General features: G+C 45.6%; 1 long non-coding RNA gene across 1 annotated transcript; it reads right to left on the bottom strand.

Annotated features, from left to right (window-relative positions):
* Window positions 1-8161: 8161 nt before the first annotated feature.
* On the bottom strand, window positions 8162-11940 carry LOC136561744 (uncharacterized). Its single transcript, XR_010784397.1, has 2 exons — window positions 11569-11940; window positions 8162-10617 (listed from the first exon to the last, which is right to left on the bottom strand). It is a non-coding gene; the product is annotated as an uncharacterized lncRNA (long non-coding RNA).
* Window positions 11941-12205: the final 265 nt, after the last annotated feature.

The following is a 12205-nucleotide window of genomic DNA, read 5'->3' as shown; positions in this document are numbered from 1 at the left end:
TGTTTGGGTGGCTGCTGATTTTGAGAGGCAGGGAAGACTGGAAATGTTTCAAATCCCCTCTGGATTTTTGCAGTTTCTGTAAGACTTTAGAGGATATTTAAATGGTTTATTTTCTGTGCAGTTTCTCAGTGCTTTAGTTGTCTGAGCAGGAGAATATCTGCAATTAAAAGAAGGAATACATTTGGTGAGAGACTGATGTGACACCTGGGGGCATGTGGAGATGTTTAAAGCTGCTGCTGGATGTCTAACAGGGATTCCAGAGGCTTGTAACACAGTCATGGAGATGCAGAGCCAGTTAAAAATGTCAAACATAGCACCATCATTCTCAAATGTTTGCTGATAGCACGTGAGCTGCTGGACTCAGTGGTGTGTGCTTTGGGAGAGGGATGGCATGGGGAACTCCATAGGGCTTTGCTGCCCTAAACCTTTTATTTGGGGACCCTTTGGGAGGTAACTCGTGTTTGTTATCCTTCTTAGAGCATGCATTGGTTTTTTAAAAAACCCCATAAACTGGCATCAGTGGAGCTCTGCATTGCTGTGCTGCCTATTGGTGGCAGAATGAACTTTCTGTGTCCAAAGATTGGCTGGTGATGCAGGGGTGGGAGAAGGTATCTGGAGAAAGACACCTTCCTCCCAAAACCCTCCCTGTGGGTTTGCTCTCACACATGAGAAGTGATGAACACCTTGAAAATCACTAGCAGTATCCCATTTGCTGTTGCGGTAGGATTCTAGGAGCATATTTCTGTATTTATTTTATATTTATTCAACAGTGAGAGATGTTATGAAGAAGCTGACAATTAGCAATGCAGAATATTTCTGTTTACTGATGAGCAAAGACAAGAAAAGAGACATGCAACTTGTAGAATTCAGCAGTTGGAGACTTTTATTTGTCCTTCTATTTCCTTCCACCTACTGGAAGGTGTCCCTGCCTCTGGCAGCGGGTTGGAATTAGAAGAGCTTTAAGGTCACTTCCAACCCAAACCATTCTGTGATTGTATGATTATTCTTCACTGTTTTCTACCACTTCTTATTACAAAAGCAGACAAGGAAAATTGTTCGGAAATCACCTGGCTGGATGGTTTCTCCATGGGAAAACACAATTGCTGTAAAGCAAACCCAAATCCACTTCAGCTGGAGCTGACACTATGAGCAGGTTTCCTGTGTCCAGCTCCAGCTGAATTAGAAGTGCCCAGAGTAGGGCTGTGCCCCTGTCCCAGAGCTGTGGGACCCTCTCAGAGCTGGGCTGGGCTCTCCATCAGTTTTGAATCAGCTCTGAGATGCTTTGAGTTACCTCTCTTCCCTGGGTGCTTCATCTGCATTTGCACACCTGTGGAGTTGGTCCTGTAGGGAAAATGCCTCAATTCCACGTCTTTCTCACAGCACTGTTTATTTTCTTTATTTAATCTCTCTGGGTAAAATTTTGGCTGTGCTCAGTATCAGCAGCTCAGGCTCTGGTGACAAACACAGTGTCCCCAGGAGTGATGGCCTCTGTGCAGGGCAGGTGGGACTGTGCTGGCCACCAGTGGGCAAGGGGGCGGGGGGCTCAGCTGGGTCAGGAGACCCCTGCTGGACCACAGTGGGGGGACAGCCGGAGATGACGTTTTCCTGATGAAAAAGCAAAGTTCCCCCTTTTTCTTTCCTCTGCTCCTTGTTCTGCAAAGCTGGAGCATCCCAAGGGGCTGTGCCCACCCTGGGAGAAGGGTCTCAGGAAGCTGGTGCTGCTCCATGGGGGCAGGGCTACTGGTAAGGGTACTCTGAAAAGGGTACTCTGGGCTCTGGAGGGGGTACATGCCTGCACACCCTGTGACAGTGTCACCCTGTGGCTGCCAACTCACCGCCCAGCCTGTCTCTTACCACAGAGTGAACCAGAGGGAAAGGCTGGGAGCAAACAGGGAATTTTTTAATTGTACTTTTGAATCAGATCTAGGACAAAACGTTCAAGATGTGGGCTGGAGCCTGGACAATTCCCCTGTGCCAGGCCAGGCTGGGATCCTGGGGGAAGGCAGAGGTGCAGCATTCTGTTACTGGCCTCCAACTATTCAAATTTCTATTTTTTAAGAAATCTCTGTGTTACATCCTGGCTTCAGAAGATACTGCTGTTACTGTTCATGAAATGAACAGTAACAGCATGGACATGTGTGAGCTGACCAAACCTGTTCCCAAACACTGATTTTTGCAGAGGACTAGAACTGGAGCATGGAGTACAGCAGTGGCAGAGTGGGTTTTTCAGGACTTGTTTTTCAGGGTGGGTTTTTCCACCGAATGCCTGATGGGCCGGAGCTGGCTCTCTGTGGCAGCAGCCCTCAGCTCTTTGTCATGGTGATCAGCAATGCTTCACTGTTGTCATGGTTGCGGGGTTACTACAGAAGCCAAAGCTCTGCACAGCCCCTTTATTCATAGTTTCAGTGTATAAACTAATTAAGTCAACTGAAAGCATCAGTCTGTTTCCTGTGCCTTGTTTTTCTAATATGTGGGATCAGATAGACCTGATTCCTGCTGTCCTCCAAAATATCCAGTCTGACTCTGCTTCAGCTCCTTGGCTGAGTTTTGTACCTTAACACCAACCAAAGTTCACTGATCACTTAATTGTCCAGAAAACTCCTTGCAACACTGAAAAGGTCTGTGGAAAATGTCTTTTGAGCTGCTAAGATGAGGCTGAGAGCCAGTGTGTTGCAGCTGTGCTGCATTCCTTATCACTGCTTTGCTTGGGGCTGGAACTCGGTCACTGTGTTTAGTTTCTGAGTTTATGCACTGCTGTGTAAAAAAGAAAATGGTGGCAAAATGCCCGGGGAGGATCTCAGCAGAGCACCTCAGTCCTGCCCCAGCACGGGAGGATGGAGAGGGACACCCCCGCTGGCAGCAGCTGCAGCTGGCAGGCACAGTGTCCCCTCCGGCCAGGGCAAGGTCGGCTGCACAGTGACACACAGGCTCATTTTTTATTAAAACCTGATCTAAGCAGAAGCTCTGTGTGAGCCCGGGAGCGGTGGCAGGAGCCCCACTGTCTGTGTGAGGCAGCAGCGGTGGCGTCGGTGTCAGCCTCTGTCAGGGAAGGATTTCGGAGATTTGGTGTCCCCACTTGTGTCCTGGTCACTGCTCAGCTCATGCGCTTAGTAAAACCAGAAAGGGAGCCTAAAAATCCTCCTAGGCCTGTCTGAGTGCTGCTGTGGTGTCTCCCAGGCTCGCTCTGGCGCACAGCCCTGGGAGGGCAGTGCCAGCCCCTCACCACCCTCCCAGGAAGGGGAGCAGCGATGGAGGAGATGCAGGTGCCATTGGACCTTCTCAACGTACAAAGGTGTGGGTGGATAGAATATAAGAAAATAAAGATAGTGTAGAAAGTAATCTTACCCCTAAGGAGTTGCAGCTGGGCCAATTATCAAAGATTAGGAACAGGCCTGATTTTAACAGGCCACAGCTGTAAGCAATGAGAAGAAGAGCGCTGTAAAAGAGTGGGGTGGCTGGGTGAGGAGGGAATTGGAATCAGTTGGCTGCTTTGTGAAGAAGGAAGAGTCAGTGCTTTGAGGAGCTATCCACGAGAAACACCAAGAAGGTATGGAACTTCTGTGATAAGGAGACAACAGAGTGGAACCCCTGCAATAAGATGGCAACACAAAGGGAGCTGGAATTTGCACTCTTGTTCCACTCTTGTGGAGCTGTTGGCTGTGGCCAGCACAGTGTCTGGAGGACATGTGCCCCTTCCAATTCTTTGTTGCTCCACAAACATACAGCAATAATTGCTTTGGTTGCTTTCTTAGCAAATATTTTTACTGTTAATCTCATTTTGACAGAATATTTGTGGGGAGTAAATACAATGGAGGCCCAAACATACCAAATCTATGAGTGGAAGATGATCTTCTCTAGCTCCAGCCCCAGCCTGGGGGTTTTATGGTGCTGAGTGCACCGGCTGGAGTTCGTGCCCCGCCAGATGCCACGGGTTCACGGCTGGCGTTGTCCCGGTACAGGAAGGGTGTGAGATTTGGGACAGGGCAGAGGGAGGGGGTGGGGTAGGGCTGTGTCCTGCCCAGCAGAGCTCAGAACTTGCAGGGACTCGCTGTAATACCTCCATGAGAGACAGCAGGGGCTAGAGATGACAAACAGAGCAGGGTGTGAAGAAGGCAGTAGGGCATGGAGTGCGGGGCAGGGACAGAGCAACCCAGCAACCACCACAGAGAATTTAACCAGAACTAAAGGAAGTGCTCCCACGGGCTCTGCTGTTTGCTAGTCAAAATCTGCCAGGATAAACATTTTTTTTAAAACAGTAATAGTGTAGGAAAGTGACAGAGACAGGTCTGCAGAGGGAGGTGATAGTGACTCTTTGCTGCTGAGGGATGCTGGCATAGCTGAGCCCCCAGCCAACGTGGGGCTTTGTGAATTCACTGACCGGGACTCCTACCCTGGTACCTGATAATCTTCACTGCAAGCCAAAAATAAGCAACTTTTACATGCAGCTGAGATTACTGTTTTAGCAAACTGCAGACCTATAGAATATTAATTAATCCAAATATTACCGGGTGGGATGTACCTGGGCTCGTCTGACCCTTGCTGCTGGGCCAAAGGCGGCAGCTGTGATGTTTCACCTCAGAGATACATTTGGCCGGCTGGATCGTGCAGCTAGGCACTCGCAACAAATCCAGGCATAGTAGAAACTCAGTTTACCTCTGGTGGAAAAGGTTCAGGGGACGGTGAAGAGAAACAGGAGAGGATTCTATCGTAGAGTTTTAATTCAGAGTTTATTCCAGGATGACAGACCTCTGAATCTTGTAACAGCTCCCAACAGAATCCAGACCGCATGGTCCTGTCTCTATTTAAGCCCGGGGACAGGGGGAGGGGAAAGCAGAGGTTTGCACACCTGGGGGGTTGGGATAGGTGAAACAGGAAATGGCATCACCCTGCAACATAGACCCATTCTGGGCTCCCAGGTGAAGGGACATACTCGTTCCTGTTAATGAAGGATTTCATAAACATCACTTTCTCTTATTCAGCCCCACCAAACAAAGCACAGCAAAAGACAACTATTGATAAATACCCTTAGGGATAAGTATCAGGCTGGAAGAACCACATCAGCTAAAAGTTAACTCCTCCCTTTTAACAGGAACCAATTAGTCTTGAGTTAATGCAGGCTGGAAATTAGAATACAGTTAATAGTAATGGGAGGATAAAAATTCTGGAGCACCTTGTGATTGCAGAGGTAGTTTGAGAAGCTTGAGGAAGGATTGTGCAACTAAGAAGAAATTTCAGAAGGGAGAAAATGGCTTTTTGTTGTGAGTCCTGAGGGATTTGGTGAACTGCTGGGAACAGAAGGCCCATTTTGTTTTTCCCCTGCTAGATCCCTAGGGTTATCTGTGGGGGTAAGAAAAAAATCCTGTTGGTAGATCATCTAACTTGGAGGTGTTGTTTTTCTTTTCCATCTTCTCAAGCACTGAAGATTGGTCTTGGCCAGAACCAAGATGCAAGTGAGATTTGCTAAGTGCCATTAAAATCCTGGGGTCTGGCTGGTGGTGCTGCCCAGTGTCCTCCCAGTCCAGACAAGGTCAGGGCTGGGGTGGAACTTGTCACTTGCAGACCTCAGCCTTGGCAGAGGGTGCCAAGAGCTGGTCCTGGTGTCCCGCTGCATGCAGGGACATGGGACACAACCCAAGGATCACCAGCCACTGCCACTGAGCGGACGGGAGTCTGGGCGCCCTCACGCCAGGATCGCAGCCCCGCTGACTTCTGTGAGTGTGCATGTCCTCCTGCAGGCCATGGTGCTGCCGTGCCTGGGGTGGGCAAGCAAAGACCCTTTGTCCTCCGACGCCTCTTGCCCAGCTGCAGGCAGATGTTGGGGCATCGGCTGTGGCACCCCACTGTCCCTTCCCTGCCTCAAGGTCTGTGCAATCATCCAACACCCAGCACTAGGCAGACAGCAGGTGATGTCTAACCTGTGGCTGAGGGAGGTGCTGGGACACGTGCTCGGCGCCAGGTGACACCAAGGGACACGTGTTCAAGTGTGAGGGGACAGCGCGAGGGTGGCTGCTGTCCCCTCACAGCATGGCTCACTGCCTGGGCCCGCCTGCTTTGGCTCCTGCTGAGGCAGGGTTAAACAGCCCGTGGGCAGGGCCTGCACACCCAGAGGATCCCAATAAATGATATATTAGCCTTCTTTCCACAACAGAGAAATAAAATCACAGGCTGATATTTCATTTATTAAATACATATATTTTTGGAATAAAATTCCACGTAGCACTAGAGAGTGATGCACATCATAAACTTTCCAGCTCTCCCATGGATTTCTTTGGTCCCCTGTTAGCAGCGTCAGGACTGGTTAAATGTTCTACTTCTGCCCGTTCTGTCACAACCATAGCACTTTTGTGGCCTCTCAAGTGAACACCCTGCACTGTCCAGGCCATCGTCCTTTCTTGCTGTTACACAGGCCCAGAATATTTAAAGTGTGTGCGCTTTGTATCACACCAGGCTGCTCTTAGAAAGAGCTCTTCACTGATTGTAAAGTAATTATGGCAGACAAGTTTCACTCAGTCCCAGAATAGCCTGACATCAAATTCTCAGCTGAAATAAACTGCTATCTTGCCATTGCCTTGGGCACAAACCAAACAGGATGGAGAAGCACAGGTCTGATCCCAAGTGGGAGCTGTGAATGCGGCAGAAGAGCTCAGTCATAAAACTAATGGTGACTTAGACTAATTTATTTTATTTCATTTATTGTTATTTTATTTCATCTTATTCTATTGCTTTTACTTTATTTTAGAAACTGCTGTGAAGGCTGAGATTAGTGGGGCCTCAGAATATCCAGGTCAAAGTAGTTAATTATTTAAACCAAAGAGAGCTTTCTTCTGAGCCCTTTTAGGTTGGTGGCAAAAATAACCTCTGGTTGAAGGCTGGGAAAGCAGGACATGAGGCTCATGATTTAGCACTGTGGATGTTCTGCACAAGGATGACCTGTTCCTTTGTGCCTACACAGCATATGGGGCACGTGGGCATGGGGCAATATAAGAAAACATGAATAACAAAAACAGAGTATTCCTTGTTCAAGCAGCACAGTTCCAGCAGGAGAGGACTGGCAGATAGATTAGCCCACACTTGCTCAGATTTAAGCCCTATTTAGACAGTGAGGGTTTCTGCCTCCTGATCTTAATTCCTATTCTGAGAAAAGCTGCTTTTCTGATACATATCCTGATACAAAGTCTCCTTGATAGCCCACAGGGATGGACCTGTAGTTGCCACCCTTTAGGCATAACTTTCGTTTCAGTGGTTACTGGACTCAGGGACTGCTATAGGTCAGGATGCTGCTGGCTGAGAGCTGTGTGTCCTCACAGCTGTCATCTGTTCACTGTTGCTCCTCTAATTTTGAAGAACCACAGTGGTTCAAGGAGAAAGGAGTGTTGGGACAAGAGGCTTTACAGAGAAAACTATGGGATTAAAGGATAGGGGTCAGCTATTACCATCAATAATCTAAAGGCTTTGAGCTGGTGATAGACCAAGGAGGCACAGCTAATTGCTGGGTCTCCAACTGTTTCTGAAGGAGGACTAGAGAGGGATGAGGATGAAGACATCTCAATAAATCATGTTAAAGAAAAAAGGAGCCTCCATAAGAAAGGTGCAGAGGACACAGCATCAACAAGAGTGGCTGCACCTGGTGGTGGGCAAGGAGAGACACAGGGGGATAAGACCTCTTCAAAGTAAATCCAAGGATTCAGTCACTTTACATCTTTTACTGTGCTCTGAGAATTTTTACTGGGTCACAGTCATCCAACTTTCTAAATGTTTTTTCAATTTTAATAATATTTTAATATCAAACCAAGTAACTTGTGAACAGCATCAGGTTGCTTGCAGTCAAGCACATGAATGCTGTAAATGACAAAGCAAAGTGAAAGACTTAAGAGAATGAGAGTGTATGACTGTGACAACAGTTTGTGATGTCAGGATTATCACGTGATAGCTGGATAAAAGACAAAATATGTTTTCTATTAATTTAGTTAAAGCCATCTGGGGTTTTTTTCACATGTTGTCTCAAATTATTTTGTCTTCTCTCAGTGGCAGAGCTGACCCCTGTTGACTAAGTGTCTTGGATTAGGGCAAATTTGGGAGAGAACCTCCAAAGGGGTTTCTTTATAAAGCAGATTTAAGCAGCGCTTCCTTTAACTGATTTGGGAAAAGATTTCTTGGGAGGAAAGTGGAAAAAAACCTCTTTATTTAACAGGCAAAATATTCACCAGCACAAAAAAAAATTAACAATATTGAACAATAGAACCTCTTGCTGCTTAGAAGAGATGACACACTCAGAAAGTGGGCTGTAGCTCTGCTATCTCATTCTGTTATCAGTCCCTCCCACACTGGAAATGCCACAGGCCTGGCCCAGTCCAGTGGGCCACAGGTGTGAGCTGCTGGTGCTCTTCTGGGTTTTCAGTCCAGAGCAGGTTTAAAGAGTTCCACAAAAAAAGAAAAAACACAGTCCAGAGAAATTCTCTGCCTCGGCTAGCTAAAAACTAACTAAAAATCAAAGGAGAGCTCTATCCTGCTATCTGTCCTTGCTGCAGACAACACAGTGCAGGAGTAGGATGCAGGGGAGCAAGAGCAGTTTCTGATAACAAACTCCACGCTTCTTCTCACCCTTCCCTTCATTCTTGGAACCAGTCCTAAAGGCGCAAGGCTTATTTCTGGGCTAAACTGACAAATGGGGATACAAGCATCATAAAATCACCCCAGGACACTAAGATATCTCTCACTGAAGAGGTTTGCACCCCAAAATAGCCCACTCCTTTTCCTCCTGTGAAGAAAATAGCATGAATCATGTTTTTCCAAGGTTAAATGGGTTCTTTATTTCTATAGGCAGGAAAAGAGTGCTTCTCAGTAGTATTACAATTGACTAAAATATCAAAGGATAATTATTTTTTGACTCTATCAAAGGACACTTTTGATTAGCATTTAATCAAGCAATGGCATACAGGCCTAGAATCACCCTGTCATGAACTAATGAAGGTATTTTCTAGCCCAGAAAATGCTTCTCATTACCATTAGGGGCAACAGAAATGTGCATGTGGTGCTAAGGGTTTGTTCTCAAGTTCCAAGATCTGCATGTTGCTGTAGCAGAACCTTGAACTCCTAATAATGCAAAGCTTTTTCCAGAAAAAATAAAAATGCATAATTCATGAAGAATGATAGAACTGATGATAGAAGAATTGATGATGGAAGAACGATAATTGGAACTTCTCAGATTTAAAGGCCATGAAAAGATCTTGGATTAGATCCATATGATATGGATGATTTAGATAGCAATGTCTGTGCTATAAACTGAAGGCAAGGCCAGACATCCCTAACACAGACAGGACAGCAAGTCCAGATTGCCTGCATTAATGACTGGACTTTATCATCCACAGGAGGTAGCAGGCAATCTACAAAACTGGGAGTTGCAGATGGATTACCACTATTAGAAAAGGAAGTGCAGGTAGCTGGGAAATACCTTTACTTATTTTGTAAACCTTACTTTTGAATCACCTGTCACCAGAATCATGGGGTAAATCAGGCTATCCTGATTTGGTTTTGGTCTAATATGTGATATATCAACAAACAGAACATTGGTACCAGTGGGAATGATTTCCCATGTTCACTGGCATTGCAGCGCTTGAGAACAGGCTCCAGAGACAGATGCTCTGCGAGACCCACATTACCAAGTTACCAACAACCAAAGCATGTGCACAGAGAAAAGGACTAAAATTCCCAGGTGAGGAATTAGAAGGGAAAGAAAATCTCATTTTCTGATTTCCATTTATAACCCAAAATAGCCTGTCTGCTATACCTGATCTTTGGAAAAACAGTGATTATGAAGACTGGTGGTATTCAGTTCCTGGCAGTGTTGCAGCACACTCATAGGGGACTTAGAGTTGCAAATTCTGCCTGGCAAAAACTCAGTGGAGTTAATCATATGTAGCAAATTAAACAAACAAACAAAAAAGCTGGTGCATTTAGGAGGATCTGCAGCAACTGAATCTTTTCTTACCCTTTCTAAGCAAACATTCACAAATTGCAGGAAATGGGGAAGGTAAAGACAGAGGGCAGTGGTGGGTTTTGTATCCAGGATCAAACAACCTATATATGTATCTGCAATTCACAGACTGAAGCAGGTTGAGAAATTTGCCTATATTCTTACAATAGTCAGAATTAAAGCTCTCCTGCAGTGAAATAGTTAAAGTTAGTCCACCAACATATCAGCTGTGCTCTGACAATGAGGTGATGAGCTACTGTATGGCCCAGCTCCTGTCCCAAGGAGGCAGGTGTTGCAGAAAGGGCACCGAAAGCACCAGCAGTGGGTAGGATGTTCGCCAGCCCATGGGCTGGCATTGCCAGCCACAGACATTTCAAGCAGTCTTGAAACTAACATGGATTTACAGCATGGAAAGAAAGATATAAGAGGCAGGAAGTCAAGGTAGTTTTGGCACAGCTCAGCTGGATGCAGTTATCTTCATCCTGTATCCTAGTGGGCTGGTGAAATGGCTCCTGAACATCACCATCTGCAACACATCCTTCTGGTGCTGAGGAGGTTGCCTAGAACATTCTTGCAGAAATGCACCTTTTTGCTGTTGCTGATTTTGGTGACATGAAAGAGTCTCAGTCCCAGTATCTTTCTCTCTAAAACCACAGAAAGGGTAAAATTAATCTCTGGTCAATGGTTAGGGTTAAGTTACAACAAGCTAACTCAAGCTCAGTGTAACTAAGGCCAGAATTTACAATAGAGTCATGGCAATTAGCATTTGTGGAAAGGAACACATCACTGCTTTAAAGGAAAACTATTTTGCCATTAGCTCAAAGTAGCTTGTAAAAGCTTTCACTGTGACTAAGATCTGCAGTAACGTTGGAGATCATTTAGCCAAAGACTGTGGTATAATGCCTATTTATGGCTTTAGCATTTTAAGGTTTTTGTGAAGTAAAGCAGTAGGGATGCAGCGGACTCCCTTGCATCTGCTATGCCACAAGAGAGCATGTGCCTGCTCAGGAATAAATTAGGAGTTACATATTCAATCACAAATACACATGGAAGGAGTTAAGAAGAGTTGAATGCTCAACTCTCATCCACCACTCCACAGGCATAAACAGAGCGTGCTATGGTCACTTTGTTTGGAGAAGAAGACAATTCTGCTGGCATCCCAGTGCAGCATCCCAGAGCCTCCCACCAAAAGGGTGGCTGGTTTCACCCCAGGAGTAGGGAAAGAGAAGCAAAAGGTGCTCTTAGTTCAGAGATGTCCCAGTTGTGCTTTGTATTCTTCCAAGAGGGAAGTAAATCAATGTTTGTACTGAAAAATGGGCTGTGGAGGTGCAGCTTACACAAGGCTCCACAACTCAAAGATGCACCACGTTTAGACCCATTACATGTCTTTCCTGGGAAGATGCAAAGAGGATTGTGATGGCAATATCCTTCCTTAGGCAGGCTTTGGGTTTTTTTTTCCTGGCAATAGAGATCTTTTCTAATAAATAACTGCTCTTTCTTATGAGCTAGCTGTTGTCAGCTCATATTTGTTTGAGGAATTTTTCCTTTTTGTCTTTTCATTATTTGTCCACAAGCAGATTGATTTGGTTCAATACCTTTTTTTTCCAAACACATGTGCAGAAACCATTCTGGAAGTAACTCTTCCTGTAGATCATTTGTGAACAACTTGTTGCAAGAAGTCTTTAAACATTTGTCCCAACTCCATTCATTGTATATATACACTTGCATCATGTGTCTATTTCTGTGAACAAAACATCAAAAGAGCCAGTCTTAAGTATTCTCCCTAAGAACAATTGAAATTTTGCACAATTTCACCATTTAAACATTACTTCATTCCTAGAAATAATGGCAGGATTCTCCTGGTTGTTGTAACACTTGAATGAAAAACAAGCCCAGCTGAAGAGTCTGACCAGGACCATGCTGGACTCAGTGCAAAGTTCTTCTTTCTCCATTTTTTAGATGGAGGAAAGTGCTCTTCTAGGCTGCTGTAAAACAATGTCTTTTAAGAGAAAAGTTCAAAGGAATGATGGCACCTTTCAATGGGAGCTGGGTTGGGTACCTTGCATCCTCTCACAAAGAAAAGCACTGGAGTTGCTCTGAAAATATGGAAAAGGAGGTAAAAGTCAAAGCCTGAGTGCTGTGGTACACCAGAGCTAAGGAGCTTAAGAATTTCAAATCCAAGTCTCACAGTTGGCCTGAAATGTTTGCTTTGAAGGCACCTGTAAAACACAG

Source organism: Molothrus aeneus, chromosome 12 (assembly GCF_037042795.1).
Source record: "Molothrus aeneus isolate 106 chromosome 12, BPBGC_Maene_1.0, whole genome shotgun sequence".
Taxonomy (NCBI): domain Eukaryota; kingdom Metazoa; phylum Chordata; class Aves; order Passeriformes; family Icteridae; genus Molothrus; species Molothrus aeneus.
This window is presented reverse-complemented; position numbering and strand designations above follow the sequence as displayed.